General features: G+C 37.9%; 1 protein-coding gene and 1 pseudogene across 2 annotated transcripts in view; one reads left to right on the top strand and one right to left on the bottom strand.

The window, feature by feature from the left end:
- The window catches only part of NDUFAF2 (NADH:ubiquinone oxidoreductase complex assembly factor 2), a 168272-nt gene that overhangs the window by 73882 nt on the left and 76351 nt on the right, over window positions 1-18039 (bottom strand). The gene's annotated exons all lie outside the window — the stretch shown is intronic.
- LOC136146707 (prohibitin 1 pseudogene) lies at window positions 15478-16246 on the top strand (annotated as a pseudogene).

Below are 18039 nucleotides of genomic sequence, written 5' to 3'. Positions count from 1 at the left end.
ACCATAGCCTTGACTAGATGGACTTTTGTTGACAAAGTAATGTCTCTGCTTTTTAACATGCTGTCTAGGTTGGTCACAACTTTCCTTCCAAGGAGTAAGCATCTTTTATTATCATGGCTGCAATCACCATCTGCAGTGATTATGGAGCCCAAAATAATAAAGTCTGACACTGTTTCCCCATCTATTTGCCATGAAGTGATGGGACCAGATGCCACGATCTTAGTTTTCTGAATGTTAAGCTTTAAGCCAACTTTTTCACTCTCCTCTTTCACTTTCATCAGGAACTCTTTAGTTCTTCACTTTCTGCCATAAGGGCAGTGTCATCTGCCTATTTGAGGTTATTGATATTTCTCCCGGCAATCTTGATTCCAGCTTGTGCTTCTTCCAGCCCAGTGTTTCTCACGATGTACTCTGCATATAAGTTAAATAAGTAGTGTGACAATATACAGCCTTGACGTACTCCTTTTCCTCTTTGGAACCAGTCTGCCATGTCCAGTTCTAACTGTTGCTTCCTGACCTGCATACAGGTTTCTCAAGAGGCAGGTCAGGTGGTCTGGTATTCCCATCTCTTTCAGAATTTTCCAGTTTACTGTGATCCACACAAAGGCTTTGGCATAGTCAATAAAGAAGAAATACATGTTTTTCTGGAATTCTCTTGCTTTTTTGATGCTCCAGCGGATGTTGGCAATTTGATCTCTGGTTCCTCTGCCTTTTCTAAATCCAGCTTGAATATCTGGAAGTTCATGGTTCAGGTATTGCTGAAGCCTGGCTTGGAGAATTTTGAGCATTACCTTACTAGCGTGTGAGATGAGTGCAATTGTGCGGTAGTTTGAGCATTCTTTGGCATTGCCTTTCTTTGGGACTGGAATGAAAACTGACCTTTTCCAGTCCTATGGCCACTGCTGAGTTTTCCAATTTTGCTGACATATTGATTGCAGCACTTTCACAGCATCATCTTTCAGGATTTGAAATAGCTCAACTGGAATTCCATCACCTCTACTAGCTTTGTTCGTAGTGATGCTTCCTAAGGCCCACTTGACTTCACATTCCAGGATGTCTGGCTCTAAGTGAGTGATCACACGATTGTGATTATCTGGGTCGAGAAGATCTTTTTTGTACAGTTCTTCTGTGTATTCTTGCCACCTCTTCTTAACATCCTCTGCTTCTGTTAGGTACATACCATTTCTGTCCTTTATTTAGCCCACCTTTGCATGATATGTTCCCTTGGTATCTCTAATTTTCTTGAAGAGATCTCTAGTCTTTCCTATTCTATTGTTTTCCTGTTTCTTTGCATTGATCGCTGAGGAAGGCTTTCATATCTCTCCTGGCTATTCTTTGGAACTCTGCATTCAAATGGGTGTATCTTTCCTTTTCTCCTTTGCTTTTCACTTCTCTTATTTTCACAGCTATTTATAAGGCCTCCTCAGTCAGCCATTTTGCTTTTTTGCATTTCTTTTTCTTGCGGATGGTCCTGATCCCTGTTTCCTGTACAATGTCACTACTACTACTGTCACTAAAACTACTTCAGAAATTTTAAATTTCCTACCATAGTATGAAAAAGTAATTTTGGCAGAATAAGTCTAGGTTTTGTGTATAGAAAAAGAGAAACCAATTAATTTGTAGGCCAATTAAAAAACATTTTTATTAACAAAAAAGTGTTTAAGTCTTTCACACCTTGCAAGTATACATAGGAGAGATTTCAGAGACTTCTGCTACTGCCTAAGGTAATCAACATTTTTGGCCCCACTATGGAAAATAATATGGGGGTTCCTTAAAAAACTAAAAACAGAGTTATCAAACTATCCAGCAATCCCACTCCTGGGCATATATCTGGAAAAGACGAAAACTCTAATTTCAAAAGATCAGTGTACCCCATGTTCACAGCACACTATTTACAACAGCCAAGCTATGCAAGCAACATAGGTGTCTATCAGAAGATGAATGGATAAAGGAGATGTAGTGTGAAATATACTACATTGTGGAATATTACTTGGTCATAAAAAATATTGCCATTTGAAGCAACCTGGATGGACCTAAAGATTATCATACTAAATTAAGTCACAGAAAGACAAATATTATATATTACTTATATATGAAATCTAAACAATAATACAAATGAACTTATTTTCAATACAGAAAGACTCACAGACATAGAAAATAAACTTATGGTGACCAAAGGGGAATGGGAGGAAAGTGAGGAATTAATTAGGAGTATGGGATTAATAGGAATAAACTACTATACATAAAACAGATAAGCAACAAGGATTTACTGTATAGCACAGGGAACAATATTCAATATCTTATGATAACCTATAATGGAAAACAATCTGAAAAGTATGTGTGTGTGTGTGTGTGTGTATATATGTGTGTCTGTGTGTGTATTTATATATATGTGCATGTGTGTGTGTGTGTGTGTATGTATCTGAATCATTTTGCTATATACTTGAAACTAACACAATATTGTAAAACAACTATATGTCAATAAACAAAAACTCCTGATTATATCCTTTTGAAACAACTTTATCAAAATGATGGTCTCAAAACACATTTCTTTGTCATTAAAACTTTGATCCCAAAGAAACCAGGTAATTTTCTACGTCCCAACAATCAACAAGTGTTCCTGACTATTTCAGGCAATGCAAGTTAAAAGAGAGAAGACACTGGTAGATAATGAGGGGAGGAGTATGGCTTAACAATGATCAAACCAGTCAGGGAGAGAAATCTGGGCCTTGCAAAATACTACTTTCTCTTCCCACTCCTAGGCCAACCTGACACTAATCCAAACAGACTAGGTGACATAATTCAAGGAATTGACTTTGTTCCCTGCAAATCTCTCTCCTATATGACATGAAATTCTACCAATTAAAAAATTCCTTCAAGACTTTCCCTGCTGGTCCAGTGGTTAAGACTCCATGCTCCCAATGCAGGGGGCATATGTTCCATCCCTTATCTGGGAACTAAGATCCCACATCCCATAAGGAGCAGCCAAAAAAAAATTTGTTTTTTCAATTATAGATAAGGAAACTTCTAGGAGTGACTGTGCAGGAGATAGGGAATTACAAAAGGGAAGCCTAAGATTACTGAGCGGTTAGTTTTATTTAGTAATAGTAAGTGAAAGGTTAGGATTTCATAGAAAAGCCATTAATGACTAAAAACTCTGAGATGAGGTCAAGGAATCTCTGCATTTTATTACAGACTCATTTAAACAGGCTGATTTAATCCTGAGGTTCTCCAAGAGGAGTTACCTTTTGCTTATCTTATCTTACCTAATAAATACACAGTAGGACAAGGGATCAGTAGTAAAGCTCCCAGGCTATAGGGAGAAGAATTAGGGTAAAAGGAAACTATAACAATGACAGCTGCATTACTCTCATAGCAGAAGCTCAACATATATACATATATTTTTACTAAAATGCTACTTGTATCCACATATATAAACACATCATAATAACAAGAGTTACCATAAATTTAGCATAGACTAAACTTACTGAAGTATGTTTACATGACAATTTTCAAAACGTTTGAGAGTCAAAGTACCTGTGCCTTCATAAAGTCCCTAACTTAATACTAAGGTGGAAGTATGTCTTTTTAGCAATAACAGCACAGAAAATTATCGTCTAAAATACAAAATGCTAACAGATGGGCTTCTGAAAGTACATATATGGTCTATAAGGTTTTAAGTGTCCATCAATAAAATTGAGCATACGAGGGGCGAATGGAGAGGTCTACCATTCACAGCAACACCACTAAATGCATATACATGTATATCTATACACTTCCTACCCTCGAGTTTATAAACCTCATTTAACCTATCTTAAGAATTTTAAAATCAAAAGTCATATCTATTGATGTGTATATGGAAAGACAAGAAGAGTAATTCATGAATTAGTCGCTGATAATAGATTGACATCAAAGGTTTATGAAATACATATACACACCTTCAACAATACAAAATAAGGCCTTTAATTTATTGCATACACTCTTAGTAACCAGATATGGGTTTTCCCCTTCATATAAACTGTTTTAAGACTACTCCATTCTTTAGAATAAATGCTACTTGTACAACTATGAACTGGGGATAAGACTTATGCTTTGTACTTAGTAAGAAATTATGCACAAATTGAACACTTACTCATTCTAATATGTTTTCATACAAGAGTTGTAAAGACAATCCTACGTATCATAGCAAAAAAAATTCCATCTAGTAAATGGAGTAAATATAAGTACTTACTCAAGTGTCCAATTTTATGATCTAATTTACATTTAAAAATTAACTTAATAACAAAGACATTAAATCTAATGTATGTAAGGGTTTAATAAGGCCTAATACAACAATAAACAATCAACAGTGGTATACTCCATGAGTATTAAGTAAAACAATATAATTAATACTATATTTTACTTAATATTAAACAATATTAAAGTAGTCAAAAGTCTGAATTTAGGTAGATCAATAACGGTCAGTGGTATATGGATTTAAAGTCTGTGTAGGTAATAGTGGTGTGCTAAGTTTTTCAGTTGTGTCTGACTTTCTGTGACCCCATGGACTGTAGCCCGCCTGGTTCCTCTGTCCGTGGGATTCTCCAGGCAAGAATACTGGAGTGGGTTGCCAAGCTCTTCTACAGCTGATCTTCCCAACCCAGGGACTGAAACTGCAACTTTCAATAGGTGGGTTCTTTATCATTAACGCAACCTGGGAAGCCCAAAGTATTGTTTCCCAAACTTAAAACTTTGTTTTAAAAAATATGGAATCCATTTAGTTAAAAGAAGAAAAAAGGCATGATTCTTTGTCTTTGGTATCAGGTAGATGATGGGTTTAGGTAAAAGATCTCATCTGTTCTACTGGGTTTCTGGCACAGAGTATAAGGACCCTGGACACAGACAAGGCAAAGAAGAGCTAGAGTAGAGAGCCCTAAACTTCACTCGTTCAAGTGCCTGCTTTGCAATTTGGCCATACTTTTTGGTATTAATTCCCTAATATTTTTCTTTAATTTTGACTTGCTTTATTCTTCAGTATTCACTTTTACTTTACCCCACCTCCCCCCAAAAACCCCAGAAAATCACTGACTTAATATACTAGTTGCACTGTGTTCAAACATACAAAAAATAGATAAGTATCTTTAAAATGTAATGGTTGTCTTTGTACCTTCTGAAGTCATCTTGAACACCAGTCTGGAGAGACAGGCCCAGTGGCACATATGTTGATACAGGGCATAGGAATCAATATACCAGTAAGAAATTACTATGGGTAGGAAATGGCCAATGAACACTGAAGCATTGTTTGGATTGCATTTACTCTTCATTGCAAAAAATCCTATGTCATGTACAATCTTAGGTCAGGTTTGAAAGAAGAAGGCAAAGATCTTAGAACTAGTAAGGGTGTGGTACTTGTCTGAATATATACTTTTGAATAAGTTTGACAACATGCTTATGTTCTATATATTCAAAAAATTAAATAAACACAGATGTGAAAGGAAATGAAAGCGAGCTGAAACAAATAATCCCAAATTTATTTCAGACTAAAAACACAACCACACTGAATGGGGGAAAGAAGAAAGAACTAGAGCAGGTAACTTATGAACAAGGTATTTGCATACGTACCCTAAGTCTTGGGCAGGAAAAGACCTGCAGATACATCCTTAACTGTTTATAGTATCTTTGTTTTCTGTAGTGGTATGGGTAAGGCAATTATGAAACTACTTTAGATACATGATTCAGCAAATGTGTATATGCATTAATGTTACTGGAAGCCAGGGTTCTCATTGTGGAATGATATATAGACATGCAACGGGAAAAGGCGAAAAAGACCAGGGGTCAGATTGAAACTCGAGATACTGATACTTATGATAAATAAGCTAGACATGTATTTGTACACAGACATATGTATTTTCACATATACATGTATACATTTTTCTGGTTCTATTTGCAGAATGAGCCTAAAAGCAAAGGCCTTAGTAGCAATAAGGATTCCTAGTGCTCAAATCTTGGTCTCTATGCCATCATCCATCAAAAGAAATCAGGATTTTTCCTCAGAAAAATGGTTGATTTCAGGCCTAGGGCAGGGTGGATTCAAGGGGAGCCTGGAACATCTTGCTATGCCAAAAAACCAAGGGTTTAAAAAAATGATGATAATAGGGGCCTGTCACAAGGACTTAAGAGCCAGCTTGAAGGTGCAGACACTGGCTAAATCTGGGACAATCTGAGCACCAAAATAATCTAGGAATTACAGACCAGCAACTGTCAAAGTGTGAAAGGGAGATCTGCAGGGTGCCTATCACCCTTTTAGGGTGTCTCTGAGGCTAAATCTGTTTTAATAATGCTAAGATGTTATTTTCCTCTTTTAATTTTTTCATGAATGTACAATGGAGTTTTCCAGAGGTTACATGATATGTGATATAGTAACACACTGAATGAGGAAACAGATGTGAAAAATCCACCTGTCTTTTATTAAGTCACACATTAGGAGGATTTGCATATAAAACAAAGCAATGCTACTCTTCTCTGTAAATGTTTCTGTTTTGGAAAGTATAGTTATTTCTGATCAAAATATATTATTTCCATAAATATGTAATGGATTTATTAGGGTTATTTTTAATGAATTATTAAATACTTAAATTTAAGTATTGATTGATTGATTTAATGAAATTAAAATTCCATTTTAGTTTCAATACAATAAATATTAAATACATACCTTATAAACAAAGCTCTTTCAATAATTTTTAAGAGTTTAAGAAGCTTCTGAGACCAAAATGCATAAGAACTATATACCACTGAAAAGGAACGGAATCCATAAAGCCAAACCACTAAAAATATAGACAAACAGATGAATAAGTAAACAAATTGAGATTAAAACACTCTTGCTTACCACAGTGCCAAACAGGATGTGTGCAGTAACTGTAAGAGCTGGAAAATCATCATTTTGTAACCATCCTGACAAAGAATGGTTCTGGTCAGAATCATTAAGAGGAAAGGATTTTGTCTTTTGTTTTTATTTGGATGTAATTTCCCTTTCCTCTACATATAGGGTGTCCCTGTACATTGTAAAGTTAAATAAAACTTACTTGGTTAGAAATTTATAACATTTCTAGTTTAGTACCTCAAATACTGCCTTCCTAGGGTGTCAGTGACCCTACTGATGAGTAAGACCCTTGACAGGTACCAGTCTGAGGCAGGTGACACCAATGGCCCAGAAGAATGAAACAGCAGACTTAGATGTTTCTCCTTACTTGGCCCACTGCTCCTTTCCAAATCCATCCACACAGGCTAGGAAAAATATTTAAGCAGACTTTAATCTTTAAATGCTGAAGCATCAGAACTCACAAGATACCACAGTGGAGAAAAAGCTTCCTCCCATGAGTAACAAATCAAAGGAGGGGGCCTATGTTGGTTGTGGCCCACAGGCAGATGCAATCCTGGTGAAGATTTTCAACCAGCTGTCTACTTCCAGCCCAATATTTCCCACTGGTGGAGCACTGTGAGGAGAATGAATGGAATTCAGAGGCGACTTTGGGGTGGAAAGAGAGATTGGGCTGAGTAAAGTGACATATCTCTGGGATAGCTATCCCCTTGAAAACAAGCAAGATTCAGGCCTCTGATGCCCGACAGGAGCCCCTAACTTGGAGGAATGGTAATGAAGCAGGCAGGATGGCCAAGTAAGATCTCTGCTGCCTGACTGATGTCTGGTCCTTTACCCCAGTGGCAGAGATCAGTGCAAACCAGGTAATAATTCTAAATCAGTCTGTGTGGTGATGTATAGAAGATTGAATTTTGCATACGAAAGGAGGCTTAGAAGTGTCAATGCATAATATATGAAAGTGTGGGCTACTGAAAGCCAAGACTCATACTATATATGTTAGATTTGGTACTTTAAACCTTGTTATTCTGAACCCTTGTACATTTTTAAAAAAAACATCAGTTAAGAGTACTAAATAAGAATCCTTACACCAAAAGTCATATTCCCATTTGACTTACAGCATAATTTGACTGAAGTTACTCAGAGGTAACATTTTTTTTTTTTACTATGAACCTGCTATGTACCAGGCAATGTTTATGTGCCCTTGATATATTATCCGTTATCTTTAAAAGAATCTTTTACAGATGAGGAAAATGAGACATAAGGTGATTAGCTTACCCAAATAAACACAATTAATTAAAGTAGTAGAGCCAGTATTTGCCCCTAAGCTTTTTTCGGACTTCTAACAATAAGCATTTTCCATTTAACACTTTAAAATTAGCATTTACAAAGTCTGCACTCAGTATCATTATAGATATCCAATTAAAAACTAACATTTTATTCATAACTATCATAAGCTATTATTTTCCCATAGTGATCAAGTGAGGCATTCCTGCTTGAAAATGAGATGACTGTATAATTTGACATATTCTACATATATTTATGTGAGCATCAAAGACTATCTCAGCAGGTCCCAGCAGGTAATACTTTTTTAAAAGTAATTAAAGAGGCCTTCCAGATAAGATTTCAGCATTTTTAAGACTGCCAACTAGTTCAATGGATTACCTAAAATCTTATTAGCTGCCCCATTCTTACAGGTTTCCCATAAGGAATCCCAGCTTCTTCAATCTTAGAAAATCCAAAATTATATAAAAATGCTTGGTTATTCTAAAATGCCTTATACAATATGGTTTAACTTTTCAGAACCCAAAAGCTGAAAGGTCTTAAACCCAGAAAAACAGTGGAAAAATCACAAGGGATCTACTTCCTTTATTACCATAAACATTTTGTGGCAAGTTTATAGCACAACAATATTCTTTTGTTTAAATCTGACTTCATAAATTTTTCAAAGGCTGTAAATAACATTTGTAAAATTTAGGTCTGAAAGTAGACAGGAAGAACATCAAAATTTAAGACAAAAAAAGATGAACCTACTGCCAATTTGTGTCTGTGCTTTTCCACATGGACAATAAACTCTTATTTACTGTCTTTTTTTAGAGTTCCATAGTAATATTATATGCAGAGTACATCATGCGAAATACCGGGCTGGGTGAATCACAAGCTGGGGTTGCTGGGAGAAATATCAACAACCTCAGATATGCAGATGACATCATTCTAATGGCAGAAACTGAAGAGGAACTAAAGAGCATCTTGATTAGGGTGAAAGAGTAGAGAGAAAAAGCTGGCTTGAAACTCAACATTAAAAAGAGGATGATCATGGCATTGGGTCCTATCACTTCACGGCAAATAGAAGGGGAAAAAGTGGAAGTAGTGACAGATTTTATTTTCTTGGGCTTTAAAACCACTGCAGATGGTGACTGCAGCCATGAAACTTAAAGATGCTTGCTCCTTGGAAAGAAAGCTAGACAAACTTAGATAGCATATTAAAAAGCAGATATATCACTTTGCCGACAAAGGTCCATATAGTCAAAGCTACAGTTTTTCCAGTAGTCATGTACAGGTGTGAGAGTTGGACCATAAAGAAGGCTGAGTGCTGAAGAATTGATAGTTTTGAATTGTGGTGCTGGAGAAGATTCTTGAGAGTCCCCTGGACAGCAAGGAGATCAAACCAGTCAACCCTAAAGGAAATCAATCCTGAATATTCACTAGAAGGACTGATGCTGAAGCTGAAACTCCAGTACTTTGGCCACCTGATGTGAAGAGCTGAAACGCTGGAAAAGATCGTAATGCTAGGAAAGACTGAAGGCAAAAGAAGAAGGGGGCAGCAGAGGATGAGAAGGTTAAATAGCATCAGTGCAATGAATTTGCACAAACTCCAGGAGATAGTGAAGCACAGAGGAACCTGGCATGCTGTAGTCCATGGGGTCACAAAGATCGTACATGACTAAGAGACTGAACAACCAACAACAGTAATATTATAAGCAAGTAAAACTTGAAAATTCTCAAAATGTTATTCAACCAATAAGGTGGTTTAGTCCCTAAATCAAGTCCAACTCTTGTGACCCCATGGATTATAGCCTACCAGATTCCTCTGTCCATGGGATTCTCCAGGCAAGAACACTCGAGTGGGTTGCCATTTCCTTCTCCAGGGGATCTTCCTGACCTAGGAATCGAACCCTGGTCTCTTGCATTGCAGGCAGATTCTTTACCGACTGAGCTACTGAGGGAAGTCCCTATATATTGAAGAGTCTATTACAATAATCTAAAAAGATTCAAAGTCAAAAGTTAAGTAGGTTTTCTGATTCTAGTCCCAAATCAGGCACATACATCTTAGAAATGTACTTCATTTATGTCCTTTCCATTACTGTGGAAATCAAACAGTGAAAATAGTTGTAAAAATAAAGACACCTGAATATTCTGTATAAAATCACCTATTTTCCAAACTGCAAGGAATTTTTTATGCTCAGAAAAATGCAGTTGTAATTACACTTGTCCCTCACCCCCAAAAGAATTAATCATTAAAAAGAAAAATTCAAATGATGGATTCATGCTATTTATGAACATACATAATAATGTGTTCACTTTGAAGAGCTGAAAGAGAAGCAGGCTTCTGGTTTTGATTGATGTTTAGGAAATCAGTATTTTGAAAGTACTTTATTCATCTAATATATTCTACAGTTCTTTGTAAAGCTAAATTATATTCAATGTATAAAGTATATTTATATTAAGAATTTGAGCATTTGAAGAAATAACACAAAAAACTAACATTTGATGTTTCTGCTGTAACTATCTCTGAATCATGACAGATGAGTTAAATGTCTTAAATACACATAAAAAGGAAAGGAAAATAAAGGAGGGTATAAAATTTTTTTAGCCAAATTAAACAGGCTTTAAGATATATTATATGGAAATTTCAGGTTTTAAAAAGACTATTCTTATAATGAGGAAATTTATGATTGATTGAAAATTTTTTTTTTCATTTTGAAGTGAAAGTTGCTAGCTAAATCAAACAAATTCCAATCTGGTACATCCTTAATGTAAAAAGGAATAGTATTTTCTCCTCTCAAAATTAGCAAACACTCATAGTGTTATAAAACAAATATAATCAAAGCATTTGATTTCCACTTGAATACTTGGGGCTGTCAATAGAGAGGTAAAGAGAGAAACTGAAGGAATTAATTTTTGAAAGTGGCAAATATTATTAAAATTTAGAGAATTATTAAACTATGCTATACCACTTGCAAAGCTTGGGACTACCTCAAATTTTATTTTCAGATTTGAAAGGTAGATGACATGGCTGATCATTTGATTAATTTCTAGACCCAAACAGTTTCACAGAAATCAAATAGTTCTTGGCCATCCCTCAAAGATCATAAAAGCATCAAGGGCTGCACTGTTAGCTACCATGACTAATTCACAAAACCAGATGATAATTTTTAATATGGATAATTTAGTGAAAATAGAGTATATTTTGTGATGCATTAGTCTTAATTTTAATATATATATATTTAGTTATTAGTCCATGAAATTACTAATATCCTTCATTAATCTAGTTTGGTTAATATCAGGCACTACTTATAAATGAATAGAAATATATTCTGATGTAGAAAGAGACCACATATATTCATCTAATGAAACATGATATACCCATCTATTTAACAGGAACTATACTAGTACTTGTGAACCAGATTTCTGAGTACAAAAACTGGGCTCAGTTGGTAAGAGACTGAGGTGTCAATAATTTTCAAACTCCTGTGTTTAAAAATACCTTCTTTAGTAGGTTAATTTATGAAGCTACTCAAAGCAGAGCTTCTCTGGTTGAGGCAGACAGGGATCCAAAGTACAATTTACTTTTTCTCTCCTCCCCCTCCCTGGAGACAACCTCCTGACACTGTTAGAGTGCCAAGAAGTGCTGTGCAATTCACTGATGCAGACCACATACTGCACTTCTCAAACTTCAAAATCCACCCATGAGCATATATTTGTTCTCCAGACAAAATCAAGATCTTGTGAATAACAGAAAGACCATCATATTGCTTCTCTTCCTACCCGATCTTTCACGTAGTGAATCCTGTGATCTGTCACAAACTCCTGAGTGATCCGTGTAAGACAATGCAGTATTGTTCCTTAAATTTCATACCCTAAGGAGTGATGGTGGTGTAGTCACTAGATCATGTCCGACTCTTGCAACCTCATGGACTGTAGCCCACCAGACTCCCCTGTCCATGGGATTTTCCAGGCAAGAATACTGGAGTGGGTTGTCATTTCCTTCTCCAGGGGATCTTCCCAACCCAGGGATTAAACCCAGGTCTTCTGCACTGCAGGCAGATTCTGTCCTGACTGAGCTACCAGGGAAGCCCTAAGGAGATACAGGCCTACTTCAGCTGTGGAGTACTATAAGATGGCTGTCTCCAAATTACTGTGCATAAGAACGTAGGGACTGTCTCTAGTCAAGAGTATACTGGTAATGCACCTCAGGATATTACTTGCAAAAGAATCAAATAACTGGACTTAAAATTTCTTTTTTAGTAGTAATAAATGATAAAGCTTAACATTTTTTCCCTAAGCCTTGCTACTTTTTTTATAAGCTTCCAGAGTCCAGAGACAACATAATTTAGCAACATATCAATAACATTTTGCTAATGTGGTTTTATTCATCAGTATGATCTGATTCATTCAGAAGAGCAGAATCATATTTATTGAGCAACATTTATGTGCATAGTACTTAGTTGACACTTTTACTTCCCACATCTTTTCCCTTTGGGCTGAGAGCAACTTAACTACTGTATGACAATAGCACCACCTATTGGTTGGCAAAGGGCTCATAACAATCCAAAATCCACCTGCTTCCTTGACCTTCAGAAGGACTAAAGCATAATTTGGGCTCTTCTTCTATTCCACCTTTCATTATTAAACCCACTTGAAAAAAATTTCAGCTGAGTTAAACCTACTTGAAAAAATGTTCGTGTATATATATACGCATATGTATATATATATACACACACACACATATTCTTTTCTCTTCCTTCATCTCTCCTTTTAGAAAACTGTAGAGTTCCCTGGTGGCTCAGATGGTAAAGAATCTGCCTGGAATTGGGGTTTGATTCCTGTGTCAGGAAGACCCCCTGGAGAAGAAAATGGCAAGAATACTGAATAATTCCACGAACAGAGTAGCCTGATGGGCTACAGTCCATGGGGTCACAAAAAGTTGGACACATCTGAGCAACTAATATCTCATATCCTTCAGAGTTATTGCAACACTCTTAATTCCATTGCTAACCAGTATGTCTTTTTCCTAACATGTAGCAATTCAGATGAATTGAGGGTTAAAAGAGATTTGAGACTTATTCTGGAAACTGAACTGCCATTTATAATACAATTACTATTGAAAAACGTGTTCAACTTAAGCAAGCTGCTTATGTGGAACTTTTGGAATTCAAGCAGGTTGGGAACTTGCTTTAAAACAAAAAATATAAAAGCATTAAGACCTCACTGTGGTTTCCAAGGCAAATGCAGGAATAGAATTCTGATACAAAACTATATGGCATATACCTTCCCCCTTTTTAGAGTTGATGAACATCTGCCTTGTCCTGTGGAATCTGAATCTTTTGGTACACACACTGGAATACTCAAAAGAAAAAATGATGAGATATATTGCTACTCTGCAGTGGCTCATTAAAGTTACACCAGTGATATTAGATCTCATTATTTTAACTTCATCTCTATGATTAAAATTACCAGGATACACCTATTACTCTAACCACTTCGGTTCAGTCCCTCATTCATATCCGACTCTCTGCAACCCCATGGACTGCAGCATGCCAGGCCTCCCTGTCTAACTAACCACTGAATGAGCACCAATCACGAACTGATGTCCTTACATTTCTGCTACATATAACTCTGTATCTTTCTGTAATACATCCTTAGTATCTAGCCCCTGAAGTCCTGTCTTCATGGTACGCTCTGTAAGTGCTCATGTGTGGGAATACTGTGTTGAAGTGGGGAAATAAGACACCCCAAGCTAAGTGATCAATATAAAGCAACTTTTTAAAACATAATTTATTTGTTTTGGGGTTTTTCTTGGTTTCATGGCACAGTATGTGGGATCTTAGTTCCTCAACCAGAAACCAAATCCGTGCCCCTTGCAATGGAAGTATGGAGTCTTAACCAACTGGACTGCTAGTGAAGTACCAATAGGAGGTCATTTTTGTTTTGGTACCAGTCAAGTAGCAAAGGTTTTGTCCCTTGGCCTTTACCCTGTACTTTAGTTCTAGAAACTGCTCCTGATAACCAGATTTGAGTCCAATTTGTTACAAGCAGGGGAATGTTATATGCCTCTGCTTCACATACACTGTAATCGTAACTGCTCTCACTTGTCTGGACAGAATCTATTCTTGGTGGAGAGACAGATTCTACTCCTGTACACCAATTCCATGGTCTACTGAAACTTGTCTATGGCTTAAGGATGATGTCAAGTGCTCAAGTTGCTGAGCCCACTGCAGCCTTGCAAATCTCCTGTCTAGGACTAACTCATCAGGACTTGGAAATCTTTGGTCTGGTCTGTTGATTCATCAGTCGTTAGGACATCTGGGCTTCCCAGGTGGCTCAGTGGTAAAGAATCCACCTGCCAATGCAGGAGACACAGGTGACTCATGTTCAGTTCCTGTGTCAGGAAGATCCCCTAGAAGAGCAAATGGCCAGCCACTCCAGTACTTTTGCCTGGGACAGAGCAGCCTGGTGGCTGCAGTCCAAGGGGTCAGAGTCAGACACAACTGAGCATGAGCGTTCCTCTTCCTTCCGATGACAGCCACCTGTCTTGAGCCTCAACTGCTCTTCCCTTAAAATCTTTCAAATCTCTTGATTGTACTATTGCTTTACTCACTTCCTAATTTAAAAACTTCAATTGTTTTTATAATATTAATATGAATATACTTAACATTATATTTTTCTTGTTAAATTAGTCAATATGTTTTTTTACAACAAATTTTTAAATTTTTTTATTTTAAGACAATTTCAATTGATTTTACTACTGCTCGCCATCCACAATGCAAACTTTCAACAAAATACATAAATATCCATTAATGTTCCTCTAATTTATTCTTTTTATATCATTATTACACCCCCCACCCAGGCCCTTCTTGTTTCATGTCTATATTAATAGAAAAACATCTCTAATCATACTATATTTCTTTCTTACATAACCATCCTGGGTAGACATTCAAGTAAGTCAGTCATTTAAGGATCCATGCTGATGGCTATTCAGCCACTGTCAACATACGACTTTCAAGGTTTTTTGAGCACTGCCACTTCACTCAGCTAAAAAGAAGAGAGGGCCCTGAGAAACATATATGCAGAGTTTTATTGGCCAGGTCAGGAAGTGACTCACATTACTTCCACTCACAGTGCACTAGGAAAAAACCCTAGCATAAAAAATCTAGCTACACCTAATTTTAAAAGATGCTGGTAAATGTAGTCTAGCTGTGTGTTCAGGAAGGAGAAAGTGTATTTTAGTGGAAAGTAGTGGTCTCTACAAATATATTCCTGGGTAAAGCCAAATCAACAAAGAAACTTGCGATATGGAGTCAGAGTGGAAGCAGGTGTGAGTGGGTCCAGCCAAAGGAGACATGGCTGCCAAAGTGTTTGAGTCCATTGGCAGGTTTGGCCTGGCCTTAGCTGTTGCGGGAGCGTGGTGAACTCTGCCTTGTGTAATATGGATGCTGGGCACTGAGCTGTCATCTTTGATGGGTTCGGTGGAGTGCAGGACATTGTCACAGGAGAAGGAACTCATTTCCTCATCCCTTGGGTACAGAAGTCAATCTCTGACAGCCGCTCTCGACCATGTAATGTGCCAGTAAACACTGGCAGCAAAGATTTACAGAATGTCATCATCACCCTGCGCATCCTCTTACGGCCGGTGGCTGGCCAGCTTCCTCGCATCTTCCCCAGCACTGGAGAGGACTACGATGAGAATGTGCTGCCAGACCACCATTACAGGGATCCTCCAGCCCGTGGTGGATCGGCTGGAGAACTGATCACCCAGAGAGAGCTGGCCTCAAAACAGGTGAGCGATGACCTCACAGAGCGAGCAGAGACCTTTGGGCTCATCCTGGATGACCGATCCTTGATGAATCTGACCTTCGGGAAATTCACAGAGCGGTGGAAGCCAAACCGGTGGCTCAGCAGGAAGCAGAGAGGGCCAGGTTTGTGGAGGAAAAGGTTGAGCAGCAAAAAAAGAAAGCCATCATCTCCGCGGAGGGTGACTCCAAGGCAGCGGAGCTGATTGCCAACTCGCTTGCCACCGCCACCGCAGGCATCGCATAGAAGCTGCCTCGCTCCTGGAACATCACCTACCTGCCCGCTGGGCAGTCAGGGCTCCACCCGCTGCCCCAGTGACGCTCACACCTCCTGGGCCATCTGGACCACAGCCCAGAAGATGTTCAGCACCACCTTCCTTCTGTGGCCCCAGAAATCACTGTGAAACTTCAGGATTGGCTTAAAGTGAAGAAAATAAAAGTAAAATCACTTCAAATTTCTTACTCGATTGGATTAAGCTCTTCAATTCTTCTCATTTCCATCCCCCCTTTTTTCAATCCACCTCTCTACCCAAAATTGCCAAGTGCCTACACAGACCAGCTTGGCTCCTGTCTTTGGGGCCGGCTGGTACACCAGCCCAGGCACTGGCAATTGGCAGAAGAAAGACAGGGCTATGTGTGTGACAGGCTGGGAGTCAGCAAGTTAACTTGTGGCCTCCAACCAACCCTTCATTCAGGATTTGAGCAAGATGGCACAGGCAGATGAATGGTGAACACAGGCCTCAGATTTCTCCAGTGGTTCCTACACAGATCCAGCTGAATAGAGGTGCAGGGCAAGGTCAGAGAAGAAGTGATCCATCTCTTACCATAAAGCTGATGCTCTTTAACTGCGGGACCAGCGGAAGCAGGTGTGTACAAACAGCACAGACTGTAGAATCGGCCCCCGTGAAAGTGGGTGGGCCTGATTTGCTGCCCTCCCCAGAGTCCTGGAATGAACCGAGACGAGAGTCCTGTGGCCTTCCTCTCTACGTCCCACCTTTGTGTCTCAAATACCCGGTGGATTTCCAGCTTGAAGGACTACATCTGCCCAGGGCTGCATGGGCCTGCCAAAGATGTGTGCATCCAGTGTTCCTGTCTCCCTGGTTCAGAGACTGTCCTTCTAGAGGGCTCTGTGCCTGTGCCTTGAAGGAAATGACCATGGGAAGAAGACATTTATGTAAACTACTATCAAATAAATGACACCCAGACCTTCCAACTCAAAAAAAAAAACAAAACCCAAAGAAAAAGAATACCAGACCATGTCATTTTGGCCCACAGAGAAACTTTGCCCCTGCTTTTTAATTGAATTATGGTTAACTCAAAATATTAGTTTCAGGTGTACAACATAGTGATGTTATTTTTAAGGATTTTACTCCATATTAAAAAATTGGCTATATTCACTGTGCTGCACATTACATTTTTGTAACCTATTTTATATCTAGTAGTTTCTACCTCTTAATCCACTTCACCTATCTTGTCCCTCCTTCTAATGCTCAAAACTGTTTTTACTGAATTAAAAATCTGGCGAAATACCATTACCCATATTTTTTTTTTTTAATATTATTTTATTAGTTGGAGGCCAATCACTTTACAACATTTCAGTGGGTTTTGTCATACATTGACATGAATCAGCCATATAGTTACACGTATTCCCCATCCCGAATTACCCATATTTTAATGCAATTATAAGAAATACTTCAGGAAAAAAATGTATCAAATCTATCAAGTGATGTTGTAAAAGACACCTGTTCATTATGCTGTATGATACCTACATAGGAAAACCATGGGAGACTCATATCAGATATAAGTATTGAGGAAAACAGAAAACAAATATCATTTTTTCCTTTACAGGACTAGGAGAAATTAACAACACTGACCCAGTGTTATTATTGATGGTGCAGAAAAATTTACAAGCTCTTATACTATTGGGAAAGTAAATAAGCCAGTATGAACCAACTGTTTCCTTTTCTGGACAGACTACCAAGAAGCTCAGCAGAATGTTCACAAATTATCTCTAGCGGGGTAATTACAAGAGAAATTTTGTACTTTTTTGATTGGTTGGCTTTTTAAAAATAAGAAACATGTATTTTTTTAAGAAATAAAAGCAAAAGGAGG

This window comes from Muntiacus reevesi, chromosome 14 (assembly GCF_963930625.1).
Source record: "Muntiacus reevesi chromosome 14, mMunRee1.1, whole genome shotgun sequence".
Taxonomy (NCBI): Eukaryota; Metazoa; Chordata; class Mammalia; order Artiodactyla; family Cervidae; genus Muntiacus; species Muntiacus reevesi.
Note: the sequence above shows the minus strand (reverse complement) of the source record. Positions and strands in the feature narration are given on the sequence as shown.